The 25816-nt window shown below is 44.5% G+C and overlaps 1 protein-coding gene across 1 annotated transcript in view; it reads right to left on the reverse strand.

Moving 5' to 3' along the window:
* Window positions 1–25816, reverse strand: part of LOC124788490 (odorant receptor Or2-like) — a 471428-nt gene that overhangs the window by 260186 nt on the left and 185426 nt on the right. The window lies entirely within an intron of this gene.

The raw sequence follows: 25816 nt of genomic DNA on the forward strand, positions 1-25816 counted from the left end.
TGGCAGGAAGAAATTGTCTTAGTGGTGTACTGCACCAGAAGCTGTTGCACCAACTTACAGACTGCCTACCGTTAGAGCAGTAGCGACGCGACCGTTAGAAAATTGTGGACGAGGGTTTACAAAAATGGGTTCTAGGAAAACCTACGTTCCAATACTGCCCACAGCACACTAAAGATTTGTCACCACCTACTAGTGCATCTGCCGTACTTCCCATACCTGCATAGCTATCGCCAAAGCTATTTGACTTGCCTGTTTCACCGCTGACACGTGTGGTATGATCACTTACTGCTCCAGGTGGCATACAGCCAAGTTACCCAATACTATCTCCATCAAGACCCTTCCAGCTGAAGAAGGTACCTACAGCAAGCGAGGAAATCCCTGCTACGTCACCAAGTTACAAAATTTCTCACCTTCACCTCCTATCTGGGAGACAGCCCTCGCTTACAGCTACAGGTGAAGCACCGCACCACCTCCTCCCCCCACCCCTCCCACTCCTGACAGTGACCCTACCTGTGTGAAGACTCGACAAACGACAGTTCTTAAAAGAGAGCCCCAGGTATGAGCCTAACAATGCGGAAGTCCCTACTGCTCAAGTCAAGCACTACGCAGTTGTTTTCAAGACATTTATTGGAAGCACCGTCATCTGTTTCAGGTACAGGAGCAAGCAGTGCCTTATTAGTTAGGCCTGTTCATCATCCAAGCAGCCTGTCGTCAAAAATGAGAACCAAAGAGAACTTAATACATACAACTGAACGTGGTTAGGAAAATAGTACAACAGCACAACGCATCCAACATCTTTACACTTTTTAACTGTTGGTATATCACTTTGAAAGTTTCTAATCACGAGAGACAGCACAAAAAATATACTTGCTCATGGTATCTGCCACTGTTTCTCTATTATGCTAGTGTAAAGTCTTTAGTGACGCACTTTCAACGACAAATTTATTCCAGTTGCCATCGACGTAACATAATACTATGTAAAACAAAAAGTACACTGACAATGAAACCCCTGTCATCATCTTTGGAAGTTATACCGTGGTAACTTGGGTTCAAGGCAATAACTTGAAGTTATATCCACTACAATTGGTGTGACATGAACGATACCAATACACAGAGCCAATACTAGGTGAGTTATTAATATATTGTTCCATCGATTCTAGGTATGATATTTTACACAGGATAGATGAAAAATACGTGACCTTTTTTAGAGCTATAAAAATTCGGTTACAATGTGTTCCTCTCTTTACACTAAGCTGGAGACAAAGTCCTGCATAGTCACGAATCCATTTCCTTTTACATTTAGAGCACAACCCATGTATCTTGTGTAGCTTACTTTGTGCTACTTTTTCTCTTAAATGGCAGATTCAGATCACATGAATCAGTTTCATAATACCTTGAAACGTTTTCACTATTTAGTTTGATTTACATTGGAATGTTTGTCACACATGAGACCTGGCCATTTAAAAGCAAACAATACTTTCAATGTTTTCTGCATGGCAGCTTCTACCGATTGCACTATCCGCCATCATGCCACACAGCCAAACTTGCAACAAATTACATGATTTGGTGACCATCCTAAAATTATGAAACATATATATACATAGAAATTAAAGGCTAGTAAATGACATTTCCATTAATTGGTCCAATACTTGACAAATATTGGGGGTTTAGAATAATCAGTGTAAAACAGCATTTCAGATAAATAAGACTATCCTCACTGTGAATCTCCAATCGACTACCAGCTATGACGGTAGGTTTGTCAAACCGACCATTCCATTTAACGCGAACTTAGATAAGTAATTGCAAGAGGGGGGAATCGAACCGATGACGTGGACGTCGCCACCCAACTACTATAGTAGCTGCACCACTGCAAAGGACACTATTTCTTATTTTTGAAATTAACACACATCTTCCTCCAACTGTTTTACAGGTTCAAATATGAAACACTGCCGTAATGACTGTAAGGGCTTCGTAACTATCTCGCTTTGGAGAACTAACAATTTTGTTATTCAGAAAGTAGCAAACACTTTCATTGCACAGTGTCTCTTCTCTACTTATGTAACATCTTGTTATTGTAGCCACATCTGTTCACAAATTTGTGAAATTACTGGGAATTTCAGCCTCTTAGCTGGAAGTCTTGCCGTAGCCATTATACTACTACTTTTTCTTATCTATTCCATTTACTGCTTTTTGCACTTGACCACAGAGCCGTATTTATGCTTTAAATTCCTTTTATGTGAAGGACTTCAGGACTCTCAGGTCTCCGAATTATCCTCGTGCTGCAGGTTTGGGCCTCGCCGCAGGAGCGATGGGGCGTATCTGCGGCACCGCTGGTGCTTCGAGACCTTCCACCCACAGACACATCGAAAATTATAACTAGATGATTGAACAGTATCTTATTGGTGACAATCTCGCTTATTCGTGAAATACATAATGGCTCATTTTTCTCATTTCATTTCTTCCTTTATGTAACTGATTAAAAATCCTTGAACCAGTAAGTCATTTTTTTATCGCAAACCCTTTCTTTCAAAGGCAATTTTCATCATGTCAACGTATTTTCGTGGTAGATGCATTTTAAAACTGTCACATTCACTTTCATGCATTCATTAATATCTATTGTGTCAACACTTTCAATTTTGTTAATTACATGATTTACATTGATTCGTACTTAACCAGCACAAGGACGTGCATTTGTTTCCGAGTAGTATCACGTTTGTGATCAATTGTTTTTGTTTGTAATATGTATCCAACTGATGTTATGCCATCAGCGGAAGATCTTGTAATGAACGCTATTTCTCGCTGGTCCGCTTCCAATTATTTGTGGCCTCCGCATGTATGTGTGTGTTACTGTATGGGCTGGATTGCACTGTTGACCTCAGTTGAGTCCCATTCCGTACAGTCGTTCGTTCGTCCGTCCGTCCTAATTGTGTTGTTGACTAATTCGTACTAAACCGTTACGTGATCAGAAGGTAGTCAAGAGGGACTGAAGTTTTGCCAAGAAGCGGTTCGGTCTACATCTAACCAATTGGGTTTCTCTTGTATTTTTGACTACACAATTCTTGCCCACATTATGGATCTGTATTTCCACTATCGTGTACTAAATTTCTGAAGTAACTCCGTTCAGTATGAAACGTCATCAGTTGCTGGGCGCGAACATTTACATTTCTTAAGTCAATAGGTGATTGAAAACTATGGTGTCTAACAATCTGAAAAAGTTTCTTTTTAACTATCTGGGCATCGTCTTGTATTCGTTGTCCTTTTTAAGTCTAGTGTAGATGCTTTGTTATCCGGCTTTCCACATAACGTTCATCTTCGACTTTATTCTTGCTATCAATTTTCGTAACAGCAATCTGTGCTGTGTAATGAGCTTTAGTGAGGATACGTGAGTTGCTGTATTTTCTCAAACCTTGTGCATGTCAGGCGATTGATTCTCAACTACGGCTCACTGTAATTTCTGATGCTTTCTTCAATTTTATAGCGGTAATTTTCATCGCACATGCTGTTTGGTTTTTGAGCTACCTGATTGAACTTTCTACGCAAATTAGTCTGAAGAATTATTTTTTGTCGTGACACTTTCGAAGAAGCCATCGTCTGAAAGCTATGACGATGTACTGCCGCGGAAATCACAAGATATTCGTCAAAATGCAGGAGTTTTCGGAGTGGATTTTTCACAACTGCGATGGATTTCCTTCAGTATCTCCTTCTGCTTTCTGAGTACCATCCCATTTTTAGTTCGGATTTCATCAATCAGGATTCGTCTTATTTCTAGCATGCTTCCGCGAGTGATGCAGGGAAGTGAATTCGTCCTCATACAGTTTTCGTCTTAGACATATTTAGCGTTTCCACTATTTCCTTTTGGCATTTAGTAATTCGGCGACAATTTTTTTTTACTGCCATCCATATAAAATGTGGACCCCGATGCCTGATCGTGCCAATTTGTGAACATTGTTTAGTATGAGTATATAGTCCCTCTGGCTCTTTGCGTTATACCGCATAACGGCCTTCGTTAACTTTGGCTTTTAGGAATAACATACGGGAATCGTGCAATTTTTAATACGGATGTTTGCAGATTTTTTCAAATTTAAAATCATTATTCCGATACATGCTTTGGGAGCTGCAGGTATGTACTTAGTACCTCACATCCTGCAGTTTCAACTTATTTAGGTGTTTTAATTCATCAGAAAAATGAAATTGGTCTTGTGGTCTCTCTGATTCAAAAAATTTTAGGTCACCACCAATGACTTGGTTTGGGTTTTTCTGCGATACATACATAACTATGTCTTTGCTTGTCGGATTTGCAGACGCTCCGTGAAGGAGTGTGGATGTTGGAGTCATATTGAAGGCTTCTTTCCCTCTTCTCCTTCATTGTACTTCTGTTACTAGGATACATTCCCTTATTAAAATTGGTGTCCCCATACTTATTTCAGCAGGGTGATATCCGTCCTGATATCCGTCACTTACTCCAGACAATTTCTGAAGTGCGGCTGTTCTCTGTTCGGGCATCGATTTATTTATGTTTATATTATTAACTGAACAACATTGCGTCATTGTGTTACTTTTATAGCTGTTCTCTTACTGAACTGTGGGAGTTATTGCTGATTCTCATGTTCAAACCATCACGGTAAATCTTCGCAGCAATACTTGACAGTTCACAGCAATCTCATTAGAATTACCCCAGTTTCAAATACATTTTCTGCTAAATTGTGATGTCTCTCGCGTATATCGTTAAAGGGTGGGTTCCTTTAATTTCACACGAATATTCCGCAAGTGATTCTTGTGTAAAAATTTCATAGAGCACGGCAATTCTGGTGTAGTCACGGTATCATCCTCACTGCAACGCTCATATTGACTTATCGTCCTTTGAAGCATGGCGATAGTCTAGCAGGCCATCACGTGTTGCTTAATGCAACAATGGAAGTTTTCGATACGTCTCAAAACTGTGGCACGCCTTCACGTGAAGCAAATCCACATAGTCCCTGCGCTTGTCTTTTCGATGGTGGATCGCGAAAGCCTCGACTTCGAAGGTGACATCTGGCAAGTGACGTAGGGATTTGGTACGGACAGGAGAAGCGCTTTAATAATTTTTCCTGTAGTTCCGTCTTCTGCACACTTGGAAATATCTATAGCACGTCACCCGGTCGTAGCTAACAGGAGGGTGATTAGGTTATATTGTTCACCGATCTTATCCTGAGCTTCTGATGTCCCAATGCACGCCAGCTGTCCCGTTTATTGAGTCATTGCCAGGAATTGCTATAACCATACTGAAAATAGTCAGTTTGGAATGAAAACGCAAAGTTTAGGTTGTCTCAGGTTCCCCGCCAGCGATCAGAAAAACAGCGTCATGCTTAACGGTACTGTCTCGGCAGACAGCACAGCATCTCTGTCGCGCTTTGGCTACACAATGGCGGCGAACAATGCTCCAACGTCTTATTAAAACTTTCCGTAAGATATTCACACAGTTATCACCTTGTGGACTATATTCCACGGTGAAATTCTTTTGACATCAGTTTTGTCTGAAGAACTCATCCACAATGAAATCATTACACGTGGTATCAGATTCTTGTAACGCTATATTTTAAAAGGAAACTGCCGAATTCCCAAGCTTCGCCATTCTCTACAAATGCAGTGACAATTTAGTGGGTGACGTAGTTCATGCGTACTGACATTTTTTGACTTCAGGCAATGCTGAAGAGACCCACTGCGATCTGGTGAAACACATCAACAGCAGGAGAAACTGGTAACCCATGTACTGGGTAAGTGAAGCACATTTGTCTGCCGTAGAAATTTCCCACTGTGGTTTACAGAGAATCTAATATGTCGGTATTGATTGGGCAGTACCACGTGTTTGTATGAACGGTCTTCGCAAATCCCAAGCAACCTTCCCCGCCGCTCTGAAATTAAAATGCTTTATTTAGTATAGCTCATCAAAGCGAACTGGGACGCGCAACACCTCACTTCCTTCACACGGAGTCGTTAGTCTTGTTACACAACTTAGCTTCCGCTAGTTTTAATTCGCCCTTTACGATATCCCTCTTCTTTTAGGTCCCTACAATAATCGATAACGTTTGATCTTGAAATTGTTCGGTTGCAATATTCGTTGTATCAGCGAAGACGGACATCTGTAGCACCTTTATAATGTATTCCTCAAAAGACAGTCACCATCCTTACGTCTACTCAATTTATGTCTGCTACTGTGACTACCTATTCCTGGAAGCTCAGCTCTCATGTCGCACAACGTCCGAATGGATGCTTCATGATTGTCATCGAGGATGAAGGATGGTAAACCACAATAGTGAATGGTCTGTCATGTGAAAAATGTCTGAATTTATTGACCGTATTTCGGTTGTTTTTGTACACTTTCTCGGTCGTTAACTTGCCCTTCTCGGACTTGGGAGAGTTTCCTGGAGGCGTAAGCTATCACACTTTCAGCGTTCCCCTCCTTTTACTTTACAGTTGCACCTAGTACGCAATCACTATCATTAATGTGTACTTCCGTCTCTGCATTTTAGTCAATAAGTGCGTCTTTATATATATCTTGCTCCTAGCAGCCGAAACATTTGGCGTCTCACTGCAACAGTTCTTTTAAGAGCTCAATCTTTGGAAGCCTTTCACAGCGCGATTGCGTTAGAGAGCTGTAATGTCTTTTACGGGTATTGCCTTTTCTGTCTGATTCCATTTCCAATAGCTCGGTGGCTCAATTTTTTTTATTTGACTACGGTTAGGGTCTTCACCGAATTGCGATTGACCTACGTTCTTCAGTTTCGTCGACGAAACATTTCATACAACTAGCAAGTATGTCTTCTGTTAATGACGTCGAATCAGCCTGTCCGAATTTCTAAGGTGACTGGAGCATTGTATTTATTACACGACTGAATTTCCATCTCGTAGAGGCTTTGAGGCAGTATCTTTTCACCGTCAGCCTTTATCTGCTGGCAGCCAGTCAGCTTATAGATACCGGAGAATTATTCTGCTCCCTTCAAACAATCCAAACCGTTGGGGGGGAGTTCGTGGCAATGTGTATATATCCTATTTTGGTGTTTTTGTTTCAAAGCCAATTGACGCAGAAACACCAAGTGCCAATTGTCGTCTTTACGAGTAGCACAGGTAATGACTAAGGATACAGGGAAGCTCATTGTTTTGGAGTATCATCTGAGAATCATCGTGAATTACGTTCAATTTTGCCAGAGATACCTTTTCAGACCGCTGAGTAATAAGCGGGATGATCCCAATGTTTGCATGGTGCTTCACACACAGCCGTTTGGTCTGCCACAACTCCAATGTACGAGCAAAAATTTTTTGTCGAATGACCGTCGTTTACCAAATTAGTTCCTCACTCAAGCTCATACCTGTTGGCGGCTGGTAGTAAACTCTCCTGGTGGGTAGTGGGCATTGGTGGTAATTCAAGTTTATTCGTCGATGGCACTACGCCAACATTCATGGCTGTTTGTGACCCCGACTTCACACTGCCCGCTTAATTTTTATCTTCGCCGGAATATTGATTCCTTTCCTGATGCTAAGTACTGTTTTGCAGTCGAGTAGAATTTCACAACGGGCCAGTGCTTCCTTAAAACTGTACTTGTTTATGTGGGCATTGGTGCCTTCAATGGTAGAGTTTCGTTCAGAGCAATAGTCCTTGCGTGAACTCAGTTGTGAAGGCGAGAACGGTAGGCTGTCTGGGTTCAGGCTGAGCTAACATGGATGATGTGGACAGCAGCAGAGAGGGGTCCTCGTGAAGATGCAACAACTCTTTAGTAGTTCTTTACTAACTCATACGGTGAGTAGACTCTTCTGTTGTCCGGTGTCCCTCTTAATATCTCTGAGTCGCAGCTGCAGACGTAGACGAATGGCGGGCGTCGTGCACGTTCTGCTCGGTAGACATAGTGTTGCATTGGCGTCTCCGGTATGCGAGACGAGTTGAGACGGCAGGATCGGCCGCACTAATGCGGAATGTCTCGTCTTTCCAATGACACGGCGATGCCGATGACCGGAGTCGATGTCTGGACCGACGGCGAAGAGCAGCTGTGGGCGGATGGCGTGGTGTTGCCTGCCCGGGCAGGGCGGACAGGCAGAGGTCCCTCCTTTGCTGTCTAGTGCGGCAGAGTTCACAGCGAGGATTCCCGGTTGACACACAACAGGCGCCGGGTGCAGCCCTGCTGTGCCCTAATATGACAGTCGAGTGGGCCAGCCTTTGAAATTCTGGTTTCCGGCGTTGAATTTACTGAAGAGCTGCGTCGGTGGGCCATGGCGAACCATGTGGAATACGGCAGTGACCGGCGTCAGGCGGAATCGTCGACGACGCGGAACTCAGTCGAGCCAAAGTGGCTTCTAGAAGGCTGGCCCCAGGCATTGATACCTGGTTCGTTTTCATAGAAGTCTTGCTCTTGTTGAGGGGGGCTGCTCAAGGAGCGACGACCGATGTCCGTGACTTGTGGACTGATTTTGGCGTTCGTCCCGACAAGAGAGACGATCGCGCAGTTCAGTGACCAGTGTCTGCTGTCTGGCTGTGGTCTCGTTGCAGTTGTGGGCTATGACTTCTGCTCCAAGTTCTCCTACAGTTTCCTCCCGGTACACATTAACTCCGTCAATTTAGAGCTCCGATCTTCCACATCATGACTACCAGCAATCCCCGCAGAAGTCCCATCGAGAGACATCACTATTCTGGTGGGTTAAAAGACATTCGGAGAGCTGTATGCAGTCGTTAAGTTTCTTCCAAACACGGGAGCCTGTTTGACTCAATTTCCGTGGGTGCCATTCAACACAATGAATACTGAACTCGAAACTGTTTTCTTCAGCTGATGACCATAAACATCTGGTACCACAGGAAAGAACTCCCCAGACTCCACTAATGCCCGTATTCGTTGGTCGTTAATACAAATGAGGCTTAGCTACATCTAGACAATTTGAAGTAGGATTTCCCTTTATGGCGACCCAACATCCATTGATGGTCGTCTTTGATTTTCTCTGTTGCGTTGGTTTTGCTAGAGACTGAACATCTGTAGAGCGAATCGAAGAACGACTGCGGACCGTGGAATACTTTGTGGGCAACACTGGGAACTACTCGCAGCTTCTTCACAGGGTGGACACCGACAACCTTATAGTCGTTCTTCGAGGGTTCCGACACATGCGTTTTAATCGCAACACTAATGTAATGTTGCACGTACAGTTAGAAATAAAAACAAAGTTTTTTGCCGATAATTTCAGTGACATATTGAAGGCATTTTGACAATAGAAATCTTCATTACAAATTTCCTTATAGTTAGTTATGTCAGTGCGACATTGACGTCTTGTTAAATCGGCAGACTATATACATCATCGTAATTAACTTTAATCTGAGTATTTCATCCTACGTTTCCACAGCTTTTACTATACATGCATAAAGTAACTTACTACATGATTTTATAATGAAACGGTGTATAGTACCGTAATACATTATTTCCACACGTCTTGTTTTCTTTACTGTATTTATCTCTGCATCATCTCTGATGTCACTAAAAGTTTGTACCATTGAAAGATGCTGAAGGCCAACTACAGCAATTTAGGTGAAATCTTGTTTCTGCGACCAAAAGCTTTGCTTGTTCTTATCATCGTCTTGATGTCTTTTTGATCAACACACTGTGATATTAGTAATTCTAATCAAGCTGTTCTCTTTATGTGCACCGTAAGGCAGAAAATGTGTTTTCAGTAGTGCTATATCTGAATTAATTATACGATGCCATTTTGTAAGGTAATATGCTTCGGTTTCAATGGTCCACGTCAACGATGTCTCTACAGATGTACGTATTATATGCACCCAATGTGTTGGATATTCTTCGGTGATTAAGGTAACCTCGCAGAACTAAACATTTTTTCACCGTCGCTTTTGCATTGGAAGTGCAGGTTGTTTCACGGATGATAATTTGTACTGCTAATGACAATTTTGTTTCCAACTTCACAGATACATTTATGTTCATAAACTGTAGAACTAGAGAAACAGTGCTAGTGTACAACCTTTGACCAATTTCCTTCAACTCGTACAGAAACTGGCACGTACCGTTTTTGACTTCTTATCGTGAGTAATTACGACAGTTCATTTGCTGTCCGTTGTGATTCAAAAGTTTGACAGTGGCAGTATTTCAACAGTTTATCATTTGTAACAAGTTCGATGCGTTGCAGCACTGAATTATGGACGCATTTTTTCATCTGTAATATGCTGATGTATCTCTACACTGCAACAAACTTCTAGGAAGTACGTTACTTGACTTTAGGAGTCTGTCCCTCTTATTTACAAATTTCTGTTGATAGATGTTTTCAGGTGTCCGACAATTACTAACAACTTAAACTTGTGCAACAGTTAATGTTATCAGAGGATGCTTTTCGATTAAAATCGACAAGCACTGGCGCACCTTCTTAAAATATTTAGAACTAACGAAATTTAGTCTAAATGGCTTTTAACATTATTACCATGAAAGAACTGTTGTCGAAGAAGGTAACAATATACCCGGAGGTGGTGCATGAAACAGCAAACTCGTCATTTTCTGCAGTAATAATGTTATACTACAGTAAATTCCACAGGAGTTAAAGCCCTTTATTCAGAACTAACTTTTGATAAACGCACATCCCCAAATGGTGTCACTGGGAAAGACAAGTTTTACACGGCACAGGTAGCATCTCTCTTTAACTCATTAACAAATGCTTGTTTGAAAAAAAATGACAGGCCTATATTTTATGATTTTGACAGTAGTCTGGATGCAGAACATGTCGTTTCCACCGACGCCTACACGGCATTGGCAGCACATAAGTAAGTACTACTTTCGCTAGCGGACTGGATTAGATTCATAAATCCTCGAATATTTTACTAATGTAAATAGTAATTTAATAAGGCAAGTCACCTTTTCAGACCACTTTGCATATGAGAGTGATCAGTCACACGGAACAAAACTCTTGTTCGCCAAGGCGTGTTCGCCAAGGTGTGAGAGATTTGATGTGTTCGGAATGGGGAAAGTGCATCCCCATGCCCTCTACTGCATTTGTACGAATTGTCACCTGAGGCATTTATCACCACGGACATGTGGTATTGTGTGCGGACTGTGTGTACCCTCATTTAGGTACGCTTGCAGCGTTGGCCCTTATTTCTGCTATTTATTAATTATGCGTTGTCAGTTCTTTAACAATTTGTATGTTATTGTCTGTTTTAGCCGTTGTGATATGCGTTCTTTTTTCCCAAAAACGTTCCCAAAAAGAGCCGCAGTATCGAACGTGCAAGCGCCGAGAAACGCATGGCTCAAGCGAGATCGATTAAGACTGAGGACGAACATCGCTCTCTACAAAGCGCAGCTCTTTGTTGAAGGCTCTGGCGCAGAAGAACGTATTACACAATTTGAATGAACAAAACTAATTTCTCTTATTTCCCCAAGAATTAATTACCGACAACGTTTCTCGATCTGTTGATATTTCACTGGATGGTTGGTGGAAGGGGACCCGACAGCGAGCTGTTCGGGCCCATCGGATTAGAGAAAGATGAGTGAGGAAGTCGGCCATGCCCCTTCATAGGAACCATCCCGGTATTTACCTGAAGCGATTTAGGAAAATCACGGAAAACGTACATCAGGATGGCCGGATGTGGGTTTGAGTCATTGACTTTCCGAATGTGTGTTGTGTGATAACAACTGCGCCACCTCGCTACGTGTGTGACATTAGCTATGTTTGAATTAATAATTAAATCAAGACCCCAAGCGGTCATCAGGCGTTGATATACATCAACAGGGACAGTTGAAAATGTGTGCCCCAAAACCCGGGACCTTCTGCTTACATGGCAGATGCTCTGTCTATCTGAGGCACCTAGGGCACAGAGGATACTGCAACTGCAGGGATTTATCCCTTGCACGCTCACCGTCATACCCACATTCCCAACTTAATGTTCGCATTCTACATTCAAAGTGCCCCTGTCCATTACACTCATTACTCGCGGCAGAGAATCTTACAGAGTCACGTGAGAGTTCCGTGAGTTCTGGCAATGCTTGTGCATCCAGCACAGAAGGAAAATGTCAATGGCCAGTTAACCTTAACTATATGAAGATGGTATTTGTTCTTTCAGGAAACTAGGCCAGGTACGATGTTTGCGATGGGGTGGGGGCAAACCAAACGAGGTACAATGTTTGCGCGGTGGTGGGGGCAAAACCAAACGAGGTACGATGTTTGCGAGGGAGGAACCAATCGAGATACTATGTATCTACATCTTCATCTACATTTACACTCGGTAAGCCACCCAACGGTGTGTGAGGGTGGGCGCTTTATGTACCGGGAGGAACGAGACGAGGCGGTTCGGTTCGGGGTGGGGAGGAAAACGAGACGAGGCGGTTCGGTTCGGGGCGGGGAGGAAAACGAGACGAGGCGGTTCGGTTCGGGGCGGGGAGGAAAACGAGACGAGGCGGTTCGGTTCGGGGCGGGGAGGAAAACGAGACGAGGCGGTTCGGTTCGGGGCGGGGAGGGGAGGAAAACGAGACGAGGCGGTTCGGTTCGGTTCGGGGCGGGGAGGAAAACGAGACGAGGCGGTTCGGCTCGGTTCGGTTCGGGGCGGGGAGGAAAACGAGACGAGGCGGTTCGGCTCGGTTCGGTTCGGGGCGGGGAGGAAAACGAGACGAGGCGGTTCGGCTCGGTTCGGTTCGGGGCGGGGAGGAAAACGAGACGAGGCGGTTCGGCTCGGTTCGGTTCGGGGCGGGGAGGAAAACGAGACGAGGCGGTTCGGTTCGGTTCGGGGAGGGGAGGAAAACGAGACGAGGCGGTTCGGTTCGGTTCGGGGAGGGGAGGAAAACGAGACAAGGCGGTTCGGTTCGGTTTGGGGCGGGGAGGAAAACGAGACGAGGCGATTCGGTTCGGTTCGGGGCGGGGAGGAAAACGAGACGAGGCGATTCGGTTCGGTTCGGGGCGGGGAGGAAAACGAGACGAGGCGGTTCGTTGGGTTGGGGAGGAACGAAACGATGTTGGATTTGTCGGTTAGTAGGGTTTTTGGTTTGTGGAGGTTGAAGGGACCAGATTACAGAGGCCATTGGTCCTTATTCCACGACCATGGGACACCCACAAGGAAGGAAAACGAGGAATGGAGTCAGGGGACGGCACAGAGCAGGGAAGACAAAGACCAGAAAACAAGAATTAAAAGCACACAGAGCGGTACAGTGGTTGACTGACAATGGAAACAAAAAACGAAAAGCCAAGCACCAAGAGACACACTATAAACCGAATCTAAAACCGTACACCCAGGCCCGACTCCACACAAATCTGACAAACCCTCATATCGATCGATAAAAGTCAAAACTAAGCCTGCCACTGCAGCGTCATTTGTTGAAAGTGCAGGGAGCCTATCAGGCAGTGCAAAAGTCTGCCCGAGCGCAGTTGAAAGCAGACAGGCCAACAAGATGTGAACCACTGTCAACACTGATCCACAGTGACAGAGGTGTGTTCTTGCAGCGCAAGAAGTGGCCGTGTTTCAGCCAAGTGTGGCCAATGTACAGCCAGCAGAGAACACTGAGGCCTTGCCAGAGGCCCGCAAGAAGGAGCACCATACCTTTCTGACCCGAAATATTTGAGGTAAGGCAGGGAGCACCATTTATCACCCCATATCAAGCTAAGTACGAAGGACACACTGCCGGAATACTGACTGGTAACCACATTCCGGAAGGTCAATCTCCAGGGCCGGAGCACTGATAGTCTGTTTGGCTCGCATGCCAACACATTCATTACCCGGGATGCTGACATGACCCAGGTTCCACACAAAAACCACGGAGCGGCAGCAGTAAGCAAGAGTATCGATGGATTCCTGGATAGCCAGGACCAGACGACAACGAGGAAAACACTGGTCGACTACTCGTAAACCGCACTGGGAGTCACTAGAATAATGAAGGAGTGGACGTACTCCAGGGCGCGAAAAATGGTTACAAGCTCTGCAGTGAAAACGCTGTAGCCAATCAGCAATGAGCGCTGTTCAGATTGTTCCCAAGAGTAAAAGCATAACCAACTCAACCAGCAACCATCGGTATAGATTACGACAGAGCTGGGAAATGCGGCAAGGATGGAAAGAAAGCGTCGGCGGGGCCCTCAAGAGGGTCTGAGTGTCTTGCCAAATCCAGATGAAGGCATGGGCGTAGCATACAGTATGGTGGTATGCATATATGTGCGCTGATACGGTCCCGAGTTCGAGCCTCGGTCCGGCACACAGTTTTAGTCTGGCAAAAGGAGTCCTGTGAGACGTTAGTCAATAGTAAGCTGACGAGAACGACACGACGGCAGGAACGACCACTATACGAAGAGAATACAAGCGCCGCCCAGCCTTGCCGCGGCCGCTATGGAAGGCGAGTCGTAACGTGTAAGATGTACGACCGTTGCCCTGGTGCAACAAAGCTTACCCCGTGTGAGCAGGACTCGCATTCTGAGGGTTACATACAAAATTTTGTATGTGAATTACACTGATCCTAATTTTTTCGAATTTTGTGTTTATTCACGGACACGCCCAGTTTTTTCCTTTTCATTTAAAGAAGAATGATAGGATATATTTTATTGAAACTAAAGACAAGGAAACCATGCCCCATTAGACGAGATGATGCGCTGTGCCATTGTGTGTTAACGGTTATGCGTGTGCTTGACTGCTATCTTTAGGGTGGTTCTTATGAAGGTGTGAAATGAGATTATGATTATATCATCCTAAGTCCCTCTCTCCCCAACACTAACCAAACACACCTTTTTTTTGCTTTTGGCATGTCAATTCTAACCCACACACTGCAACACTCTTACATATTTCAGTAAAACATGAACGGAAATAAGACTATTTCCTATTGGAACAAACAAACTATGAACATATGTTCTGCAAATATGCTTAAAATATATTTCAACGAGACTGATTTAAGTAGTACTATGTAGCAGAACGTACAAAATGTGTGAATACACCAGTTTTAACAGGATTTTTCTTGCAGTGTTTTTATTTTTTTTAAAAAGTGCGTGGCGTGTCTCCAGTGATCCTGCACACATCTCATAACTAATGCTGTTTGTTCTTATTCGGCTATTAATAGTCCATTGAAATCCTAACATTAACGTCGCTCCTCGTTCCATCGTGTCATACATCGCCTTACGACTTTTCTTAGCCTGTTGAGAAATAAGATAGGAAGTGTTTGAATCCAGAGAAAAAAAGCAACCTTTTCTAGGGTTAATTTCATTAACATGTCCAAACGTCTGACAAATGAACTCACTCTGCTTTCATTCTCCAGAAGCAGACACACAACCAGCAGTAAACAACATGTAGGGAGACGACTCAAATTCCCGCCACTGTGGCATGGGTTCGTCGTCTTCAGGTTCAACAAAATGTATCTTACAATTCTTCTTTAATCCATGGTAATCAAGTAGGGTCTGTACATCAAAGACATGGAATTCGATAAGATGAAAACCACCTTAATACAGGCACTCCAAATGTATTATGAGGGGAGAGTCCGCGAGCATCTAGGTGTGACACGTATGAGCTAAGACTAGCCCTAGTTGTGTGGAGCTATTTCTATTATACTAGGCCTTTTGTATCGGTCTCCTTCAGCCATCCTCTCATAACCATCTTCACTTCGCGAACAACGTTGAATAGCAATATCGTGTTAAGATGAAATGCGATCTCGATAGGCCACAATCCTCCCGAATCGGATGCCGACACTGCTGGCAGGCCATTGTCTTCCTCACACAAGGCGTAACACGGTATTCTCGTAAGCAGCCACTATTATGTGATTTCCGAAAGAGTAATCCCTACACAGTCTTTCCTGATACATAGAACGTCGGTGCCGCTATTCGAAACTTACTGTGGTTGCACTAGAATTCTCATTATCTGCATATCCAAGCAGATGCCACGTTTCATGCCAACCTTACTTTTGTTGCAAACTGAAATAACAGTTGTAAGTTTAACCGATAGTAGTGTATTTATAGTAGCTGTACACGATCAGGTGACTGGACTGGCTGGAAGACGCACAGGAGTGGACCATGTGAAGTGGGCGCCAGGCGGTAATTGGCCCATAGGAGCAGTGATACTGGCGCTGCGACACGAGCCTCCAGCCGAGCGCGCCAGCAGGCCTCATTGCACTGAATCAGTCGCGTCCCGTCGCCCGACTCAGGGCTGCTGCCCATGCACGGCACTCTTGTATCTGCACTGGCATCCAGCTTCACTCCTGCGACTACACTCGCACTTTTCTTTCACCCAGTACGTACACTCAGTCTGACCCACCGACCTAAGTGTGGATAAGCCACCGCCGTTGAACACGGTCCAACTTGTGTTTAAAACATTCTCGGTATTCTTGCCGCGTCAGTTCTTGATAAAATCTCGAGCTTCCTGGGATTACCTCTATCGTCATTGTCAGGAGCTGACTTTCTTCACTGCTGCTGTGGTACCCTTATTTATAGCCCGTGGACGGCTTCTGATTGGTCGGCGGTTACGTACTTCAGTCGCACACGATGTCACACTGTGCGCCGGTGGCGCCACCGTTTCCGTTTGAACGTAAACCTTGGAAGGAACGTCTTTGCTGCTTCTCTGCATGAAGCGCTCGTTTCCATGCACAAATCATATGGTATCAGCTATCGCGGTTAAAGTTATTTTGGCTCATTCTTATTTCAACAGCCTCCTTAATAACAGAATCCCAGTACGTTGAAGCACGGGACAGAATTTTTGTTTCATCGAACAAAATTTTATGTTTGTTGGTCAGGCTGTGCTCTACAATTGCCGTTTTCTCCAGTTCTCTATTTTTAATACGGTGTTGATGTTCTGCACAGCGGTCGGAAACGGTACGAATCGTCTGACCTGTATAATTACTTCCACACTCACAGGGTATATTATCAACTCCAGGGACCCTGAGGCCGAGATTGTCCTGAACAGGGCGCATCATTTCCTTAATTTTCTTAAGAGGACGAAAAGGAAGAACCGCAACCGGTGTTTCACCCTGTGAGTGATCGGCTTATGATTGTGCACCATTTTCACGTTTCCTGTTTTTGGACCAATCAGAATCCGTCCACGGGCTGTAAATAATCTACCAGCCCCACTGGATTACTACCCGACCGCCACCCAGGCTACACGAGAGGCAGGTTATGTTGCTTTCACTATCACTTCGATTTTTAAGTTCCTTTGTCTAACCACATCTCCTGCAAAGCCATTTGAGCTACCTACACCACCATCACTGACCTAGCATCACAGATTCTAGGGAGCCCAATATTACAACACTGCCTCCACCGCACGATCTTTGACTACCCACATTTCCTCTACCTGGCAAAGCTGTCTCACCTTCCCCTGCTAGTCCATGTTGGACTTCCCATGCCTGCACCGCCACCACCTCCAAAACTATTTGAACTGCCTGTTCCACCGGCCACAAGTGAGGTATTCTGGTCACTTACTGCTGCTCCAGCTGGCAGACAGCAAATTGCCCAATGATATCGGCATCAAAACCATTCCTTTCCATGCAGCAAGTCCAGGCTCTTGTACAATCGATACACCTGGTATCAATGCTGATGTACCTCCAACAGGCAAGGACGTTATTGTTAGTACGTCAAAAAAGTACCCCTGTCTCTATTAGTAGATGCAGTGGAGATAGTTATGGAACAGCTAGAAAGACTGACAGGTACCAAGGTATTTGACTGTTGCGGAGGTTATTTTAAACACTACTACTATAAGGATCAATTTCAATGCCACGAATTCAATTTATTTTGCACTGAATTTCGTCTGTACTTCGTAAATATATACAGCGTTCTCGAGTGCAATGTCTACCATTTAGTCTACTGAATTATTCGCAATGTAAAATAATGGTTTTCTGTTCATTTCCCCTTGCTACTTTACGACTGCAAATAATGTTTGGTAGTATCATGCTTCTACCTGTGGATCCACTTTTGAGCTAATCCCTGGCACTACCCTTCTGTGGTCTCTTACAAGTTTCGAAATTTTGTGCATATTACATATTCTACTGCAGGTACACTACATTCAAACGTCAATAAAACTTCAGTATCTCATATCGTGTTTGATATAAATTGTTTGTTATTGAAATTATGGCTGCGATTAACAGAAATTTATTTATCCATGTTGCTACCTAAATGTACATAAATGGGAAATAAGTAATTCCCAATTCTAAAAAGGAACGTTGCTCGTTGGATCTGTAACTGCCATCCTGTTTAATGTGCACACAGCAGCAAGCTCCAAGCAAACTTCATAGAAAATCGCCCACAGTAAAAGTAAATACCAGAGAAACCATGAAAAATGAGCAAGAGGTTATTAGGAGGAGAGATGGAACACAGGGTGGACTTAACGAGATGTTTATCATTGGAGAATAATCGAAGACAGTTCTAGAAACCGTCCGTGCTCCATTGTGAAGGGAACCATCAACCGGAATGCTACGTGTAACAGCATATTATACAACGTTTTGCTACAATTGATGTGTTTCAAATAGGAAGGAAACCTAACCGTTAACTTTAGCATCGTGTTTTCGACCAGCCAGTTGTAAGCACGTGATCTGTTGTTTATTGTTCAATCTCCCATCGCAGTTAATTCGCTGACGTTTACACTGATTAACCAAAACATTATGACCACCTGCTTAATAGCTTGTTTCTCCGTTTTTGAAACTAAATACATCACTGATTATGCGGACCAGGGGGTCCGACTGTTTGTTGATATGTTTGTGTAGGTATGTGGCATTGGGTATCTACATACTTAGGCGAATTACGTGAGCTGTAACAGCCGCCGATTTGCGCTCCCGACGATGGAGCCAGATAGTGACATACGATTTCTATCAGTAGAATTTGGCCATCGAGACATGAACACGAGTTCACTGTAGTGCTCCTAAAACCACTGTAAAAAGAAACTGACGAGACAAAATCAGTTACAATGCTGAAAGAGGACATCGACATCGGGGAAGACGTCAAGGATGAAGGGATACGTATTGTGTACAGCTGCCATCGTGTCTTGCGTTACTAGCACAAATTCCTTGCAGGCGCATGAGAATGTCTCCCATAGCATCATACTGCTACCACCAATCTGAGCAGAGGGACGCTATACATTTCGAGCAGTCGTTCACTTCAATAACTCCGTTTTTGGAGACGAGCATCGACCTTGTTTAGCAAAAATGCGTTTTACCCGAAGAGCAGACACGTTTCCGTACATCAGCGGTCGAATACCGATGGTCCCGTGCTGACTGCAATCTTAATTGACGATGCCAATTGGTGAACATGTGAACACGTAGGTGTGGTCTGCGGCGAAGCTCTATATCCAACAACGTGTGCTTAACAGTGGGCTCCAGAACATTTGCGCCTGCGCCAGGGTTGAACTCACAGTCACCGTTCGCCATAAATCCTGTTTTCCGGAGTGGACAAACCTCAGACCTCCAAATTCTGGGAGGCGGCATGGATGTCCAGTACCTTGTCGCCAGGTCATGGTATGGTTGTCCTCGACCTCCTTTCCACTGATTCCGAATTTAGTAGCAGACGATCAGCTGAGCAGCTTCGCAAACGTCACCCCGTAAAAATCTGCCCTTTATCGAAGTCGCTTACGCTAACTGTTTTCCCCACCCATTTGCGCCTCGTATCGTCCCTGGCTCATAACCCATTCCTCTCTGCTTCGCTTATAAACTTTCCCCACAGCATCCCTTTCCAGGAACACAACCACGTGGCATTCAATATCGCGGTGGACTGCGGTTGCCACGTTGTGTCTTACCACTGCAGGAAGTTGTTGCAGTAAGTGATTTATGAGCTAGGAGCGATAAACGGATACAAGTTAATCACACATCTTTAAAATGGATCCAGTGTGGACCAGTTATGTAACGAATTGCTGAACACACCGGGGAAAACAATGAAGGCTGGGTTGAAGCTTAACGGGACGTCCGTTTATCGTTCTGCAATATTGCCATTGCTGCTTGTTGGATTTCCACGACTGTCATGCGGATACGGTATCAGTGGATTCAGGAGGGCCACTAGCACCTGAGAGGACAGACGTTCTTCACTCGGTCCCGTTCGATCTTACAGCCACGTCATGTATCTCCAAGAGTCAGGGAATGGGCTTGTTTACCGTCAGGTAAATAAGCACCTAGTGGGACGTCTTCTGGAGGAGCACGGACTGTCAGCAAGGAGACCGCCGTTGTATTGCCTTGCACCCAGTCTTAACACTCTACACACGACTGGCACGTCGTCTTCTGTTCCGGCAACTCTCCGTTCTGTGTACAGCATTGTGATGTAAGTATTCGTTATGTAGGTTCCTAGAAAAACAAACATCGCCTGCGAGGTTGCGTACGGTAGTCACATGGGCGCAGCAAATGGCGTGATGGTTGGTGGTGCAACTCACACCCCCATGATCATCTTTGCTTCGCACTCTCTCGATTTTGCACTTACAAAGTTTGGATCGTTCACTGTTTTTATTGTTTTTTTTCGCAGATCAGCACACTTTCTTCCCGTTTCCGTGCTTGAGCTGTGTTCACAGGATATCCACTATGACATCTTACCACTAAATCTGAGGGGTTTGCGATGGGTTGTTTCTTGTGGTAGAGCCACCAGTAGTTGAATTTTATTAATTTACTGTTCCATGTGTTCTTCGTAGGTAATTTTATACATTATGGATTAAAAACACGTGACACTGGAGTGATATTCCACAGTATTAATATTAGGCAAGTGTTGTGTGTATCATTCATTCGGAATATTTAAAAGTAAAGTACGGTATCCTCGATTTATAAGGGAGACAGAAGTAACCTAACAGAAAAATTTAAATTTAGTGCAAATGTAGGAAAACTGGTCCAAGTATTTTTAGTATATTGGGTAAGTGCTGCTTTTGATGCATTCATTACTAGTGGGACAGGAGCTATTAGATCCACCTATAGAACAAACGTACCACTTATAAAGGAAGACACTATAAATAATGAATGCAATTTCACTTTACCGTTACTTTTGAACGTAATCGAACATAACCTCTGAACGAAGGACTAAAATGGAGTAACGATTAATTCATGTGACATTCCGTCTTCCGAGTGGTTTGATGTGACCTACCATGACCTACTCTCCTTCGCCAGCCTCGTCGTCTCCGAGTAACACTTTAACCCAACGCTCCCACTTACCTATTTGATATTTTCCTGTTTTCTCTTAAAGTTGTTACTGTGTACAGCCTCATGAAGCATCACACACGACTTATCATCCAGTCCCTTTCTCTGGTCGATGTTTCCCATACGGCCATCTCCTCACGATTTCTATACAGAAACTTCTGTTTTGTTATCAGCTCACCTAATTTTCAACATCCTTGAATAGCACCACATCTGACACTTCGGTTCTCTTCTTTTCTACATACAATTCTTCAAATATTAACAAAGTAATTGCACATGCTGTATCAGCATTTGCCCTTGTTTAAAAAAAAACACACACACACACACACTTCACAGCGTATGAGCTAAGCTAAAGCTCACAGTGGTTGCATGAAGTCACATGATGTATAACAAACCAAATAAGAAGCAACCGAAATATAGACCGCTTGATTATCAGCAGAAGCAATGATCAATACAGAAACTATTTCTACCCCAACCGACCAAACGAAGTCTTGTTATTGAGTAAGGATGAATATACAGAGAAAACTCCCAACAACAACCTAGACTGAGAAAATGCGTGACTATAAAAGTTCGTTTACAATACGGTTCTTTCTTTACACTCAACTGGAGAAACAGTCCTGTATAGTTATGAACCATTTGGTTACAAGTGTGGAGCACAACCTGACGTACATAAAAAGCAAATTGGTTAGGTTAATAGTTATATTGATATTAAATATGAAAACACTTCCTAATGTTCTGCAAAATTCTGTGTATCATAAGGATAGGTTTTCCTATTAAATGGTAACTCACGTTCTGCGGAACGACCTGCGGAAGATCTTGTTAGTACTTTCAACTGTGATCTTCGGCGAAAGTTGGTTGACTTTTTAATAATGTCATTGTAAACATACATTTAAATATTCAATCGTCTATTCATGTTAACTTGTGAACCTAATTAATGAACATACAAATCGCACATGCTGCTTCCTTTCTTGCATTATGTAGCAAATACATATACAAATGCGGTAGTAGACGATCTAGTTGAAATCTAGAAATGTTTCCCTCTCTCATTTCACACGACAATCTGGTAGCAAAGTAAGAGATTAGCAATGGAATGTTGCTTTGCAGGTGCAATGGATAACCATAATTAATCACATCTGATTCTATTTTACTGAACGTTTTTAATTTATCTATGTGTCATTTGTAACAACTACTTTTGTGCTATTTATTGTCATCAATGGAAAATTCTGATGAAATAAATGAACATAACTTGAAAGGTTTTCATAGTAACTGGACATACTAAAATTTAATTCACATATTCATGCTTAATTATACTTTAGAATTGCCCGTTTAAATGCAAGGAATTCTTTTAATATTTTCTGCATGTCAACAGCTATAGTTGGCATTGTGCACCCACAAGATGTCCCACAATCGAACATTACACGAATTAGGTGATAACCCTAAAATTATGAGTGCTGTATACACAAACACAAAAAAAGAACTGAATAAACTGAACAGGATCGAAAGCAACATGCAAGGAAATGAAGCCTGGTGCATCGCATTCCCTTAAACTGGTACAATATTTTACTAATCTGGTGGACTTTGAACTGTCAGTGTAAAACGGCATTTCAAATAAAGAACACTATCCTCACTATGGATCCACAATCGAATAACCGCTGTGAGAGTAAATGTGTCAACAACTAACAGGCTATTTAACATAACATAACGTTCCTGTGTTACAAGTTTGGAGCACAACCTGACGTACATAAAAAGCAAACTGGTTAGGGTAATAGGTGTAGGTGTGTGTGTGTGTGTGTGTGTGTGTGTGTGTGTGTGTGTGTGTGTGTGTGTGTGTGTGTGTGTGTCCTATGCAGTGGATATTGTTCGATGAGCCTACCGTCTTAGAACTAACGAATGGTTTCACCATTGCTTTTCGCCAGCAAAATACTGCACAGGAAGTGCATGTCGTTTCATGGAATATTAATTTGTAGTGTTAGTGACAACTTTGTTTGCATCTTTACAGATGTATTTACGTTTATAAACCGCGGAACTAGAGGTACAGCGCTAGTTTACGATCTTTGACAAACTTCCTTTTTTTTGGTGGGGTTTAAGGGCGCACAACTGCTGAGGTCATTAGCGCCCAGTCACTGTTGTTAGAGCACATGGAATCTAGTAAAATTCAAGGGGATGGGGGGGACACCAGAAGGACCTGACGAAGATGCAGATAAAACAAGTAAAAAGGTTAGATGTCTTTGGACAAGCCAGTTAAAGTTATAAAATGCAGAATACGAGCAGCTGCTCGAGCGTCATCAGCTAAAACATCTGGTAAAGTAGATGGCAGGGACAGGACAACACGAAATTGACTAAAACGGGGACACGACAATAAACCATGGCAAACTGTTAATGCCTGACCAAAAGGGCACTGCGGGGCTGGGTCACCGGAGTGCAGGTAGCGGTGGCTAAACCGGCAATGCCCAATCCGCAACCTGGTCAGGAGGACCTCCTCTCGCCGAGATGGTCGGGAGGAGGTTGTCCAAGCAGCTGGGAGCGGTTTTACTGCCCGGAGCTTGTTTCCTTGGAGGGATGACCAAGCATCCCACCACAACGACACAAGCCTCTTACATACATCCCCACGAACGTCAGATGACGGGACACAATGGGAGGCTGGCCGAGGCAGGAGGACTGCAGCCTTGGCTGCAGCATCCGCAGCCTCATTCCCAGGAACTCTTACATGTCTGGGAACCCACAGAAAGCTGACAGAACCACCATTATCAGCGAAAGAATGGAGGGACTGCTGTATCCGTTGAATCAAGGGATGGACCGGATAGGGAGCTCCAAGGCTCTGAAGAGCACTGAGTGAGTCAGAGCAAAGTACATTCGAAGAATGGCGGTGGCGGCGGGCATACTGAACGGCCTGATGGAGAGCAAAAAGCTCGGCCGTAAAGCTCGAACATTGGTCGAAGAGCCGGTATTTAAAGGTGGCGGCCCCGACGACAAAGGCACAGCCGACACCATCGTCAATTTTGGAGCCATCGATGTAAATAAAGGTGTGACCGGCAAGTCGAGCACGAAGTTCGACAAACCGTGAGCAATACACTGCAGCCGGAGTACCCTCCTTCGGGAGTGAGCTGAGGTCGAGATAAATATGGACCGGAGCCTGGAGCCAAGGTGGTGTCGGGCTCTCACCCTCTCTGAAGGTGGTAGGGAGGGCAAAATCCAATTGCCGAAGCAGGCGACGGAAGCGGACTCCGGGGGGCAGCAGGGCAGACACATACAACCCGTACTGACGGTCGAGAGAATCGGCGAAGAAGGACTGGTAAGAGGGGTGGTCGGGCATAGACAACAGCCGGCTGGCATACCGACACAGCAGTACGTCGCGCCGGTAGGTCAATGGTAATTCGGCAGCTTCAGCATAAAGACTCTCGACAGGACTAGTGTAGAAGGCTCCAGTCACAAGACGTATCCCCCGATGGTGGATGGAGTTGAGCCGGCGTAAGAGGGATGGCTGAGCGGACGAGTAGACGAAGCTCCCATAATCCAGCTTCGATCGGACAATGGACCGATACAAGCAAAGCAGGACAGTGCGATCCGCTCCCCAAGATGAACCACTAAGAACTCTGAGGACATTAAGGGAATGTGTACAACCGGCTGCCAAATAAGAGACATATGGAGACCAACAGTCTCCTGTCCAACGTGAGCCCTAGAAACTTAGTTGTTTCCACGAATGGGAGAACAACGGGACCGAGATGTAAGGATGGCGGAAGGAACGCTTTATATCGCCAAAAGTTGATACAAACCGTCTTCTCTTCAGAGAACCGGAAGCCATTTGCCACGCTCCATGAGTAGAGGCTGTCTAGACAACGCTGAAGGCAGCGCTCCAGGAGGCATGTTCTCTGGGTACTGCAGTAGATCGCGAAGTCATCGACAAAGAGAAAGCCTGAGACATAAGATGGAATGCAATCCATAATTGGATTGATCGTGATGGCAAAAAGGCCTACGCTCAAGACGGAGCCCTGAGGCACTCTGTTCTCCTGGAGGAAGACGTCGGACAATACGGAACCCACACATACCCTAAACTTATGATCCGTTAAAAAGGAATCAAAAAAAGGGGCAGGCGACCGCGTAGGCCCCACCTGTTTATAGTGCGTAGGATACCTGCTCTCCAACAGGTATCATAAGCCTTCTCCAAATCGAAGAACACGGCTACCGTTTGGCGCCTTCGCAAAAAGTTGTTCATGATGAATGTCGACAAGGTCACAAGGTGGTCAACAGCGGAGCGGCGCCGACGAAAGCCGCATTGGACATTGGTAAGTAGCCGTCGAGATTCAAGAATCCAAACTAACCAAGCATGGACCATGTGCTCCATCAACTTACAGACACAGCTTGTAAGAGAAATGGGGCGGTAACTAGAAGGAAGGTGTCTATCCTTCCCGGGTTTGGGTATAGGAACGACGACGGCGTCACGCCAACGCATGGGGACCTGACCTTCTGTCCAGACGCGACTGTAGGTACGAAGAAGGAAGCTTTTGCCCGCCGGAGAAAGGTGTGCTAGCATCTGAACGTGAATGGCATCTGGCCGTGGAGCAGAGGATCGGGACAGTGCAAGCGCACGTTCGAGTTCCCGCACAGTAAAGGGGGCATAAGTTTCCAGATTCAGCGAGTGGAAGGAAGGTCGCCTAGCCTCTTCTGCCTCTTTCCTGGGAAGGAAGGCAGGGTGGTAATGGGCGGAGCTTGAAACCTCCGCGAAAAACCGGCCGAAGGCGTTGGAGACAGCCACAGGATCAACGAGG

The sequence above is a fragment of the Schistocerca piceifrons genome, chromosome 3 (assembly GCF_021461385.2).
Source record: "Schistocerca piceifrons isolate TAMUIC-IGC-003096 chromosome 3, iqSchPice1.1, whole genome shotgun sequence".
Lineage (NCBI taxonomy): Eukaryota > Metazoa > Arthropoda > Insecta > Orthoptera > Acrididae > Schistocerca > Schistocerca piceifrons.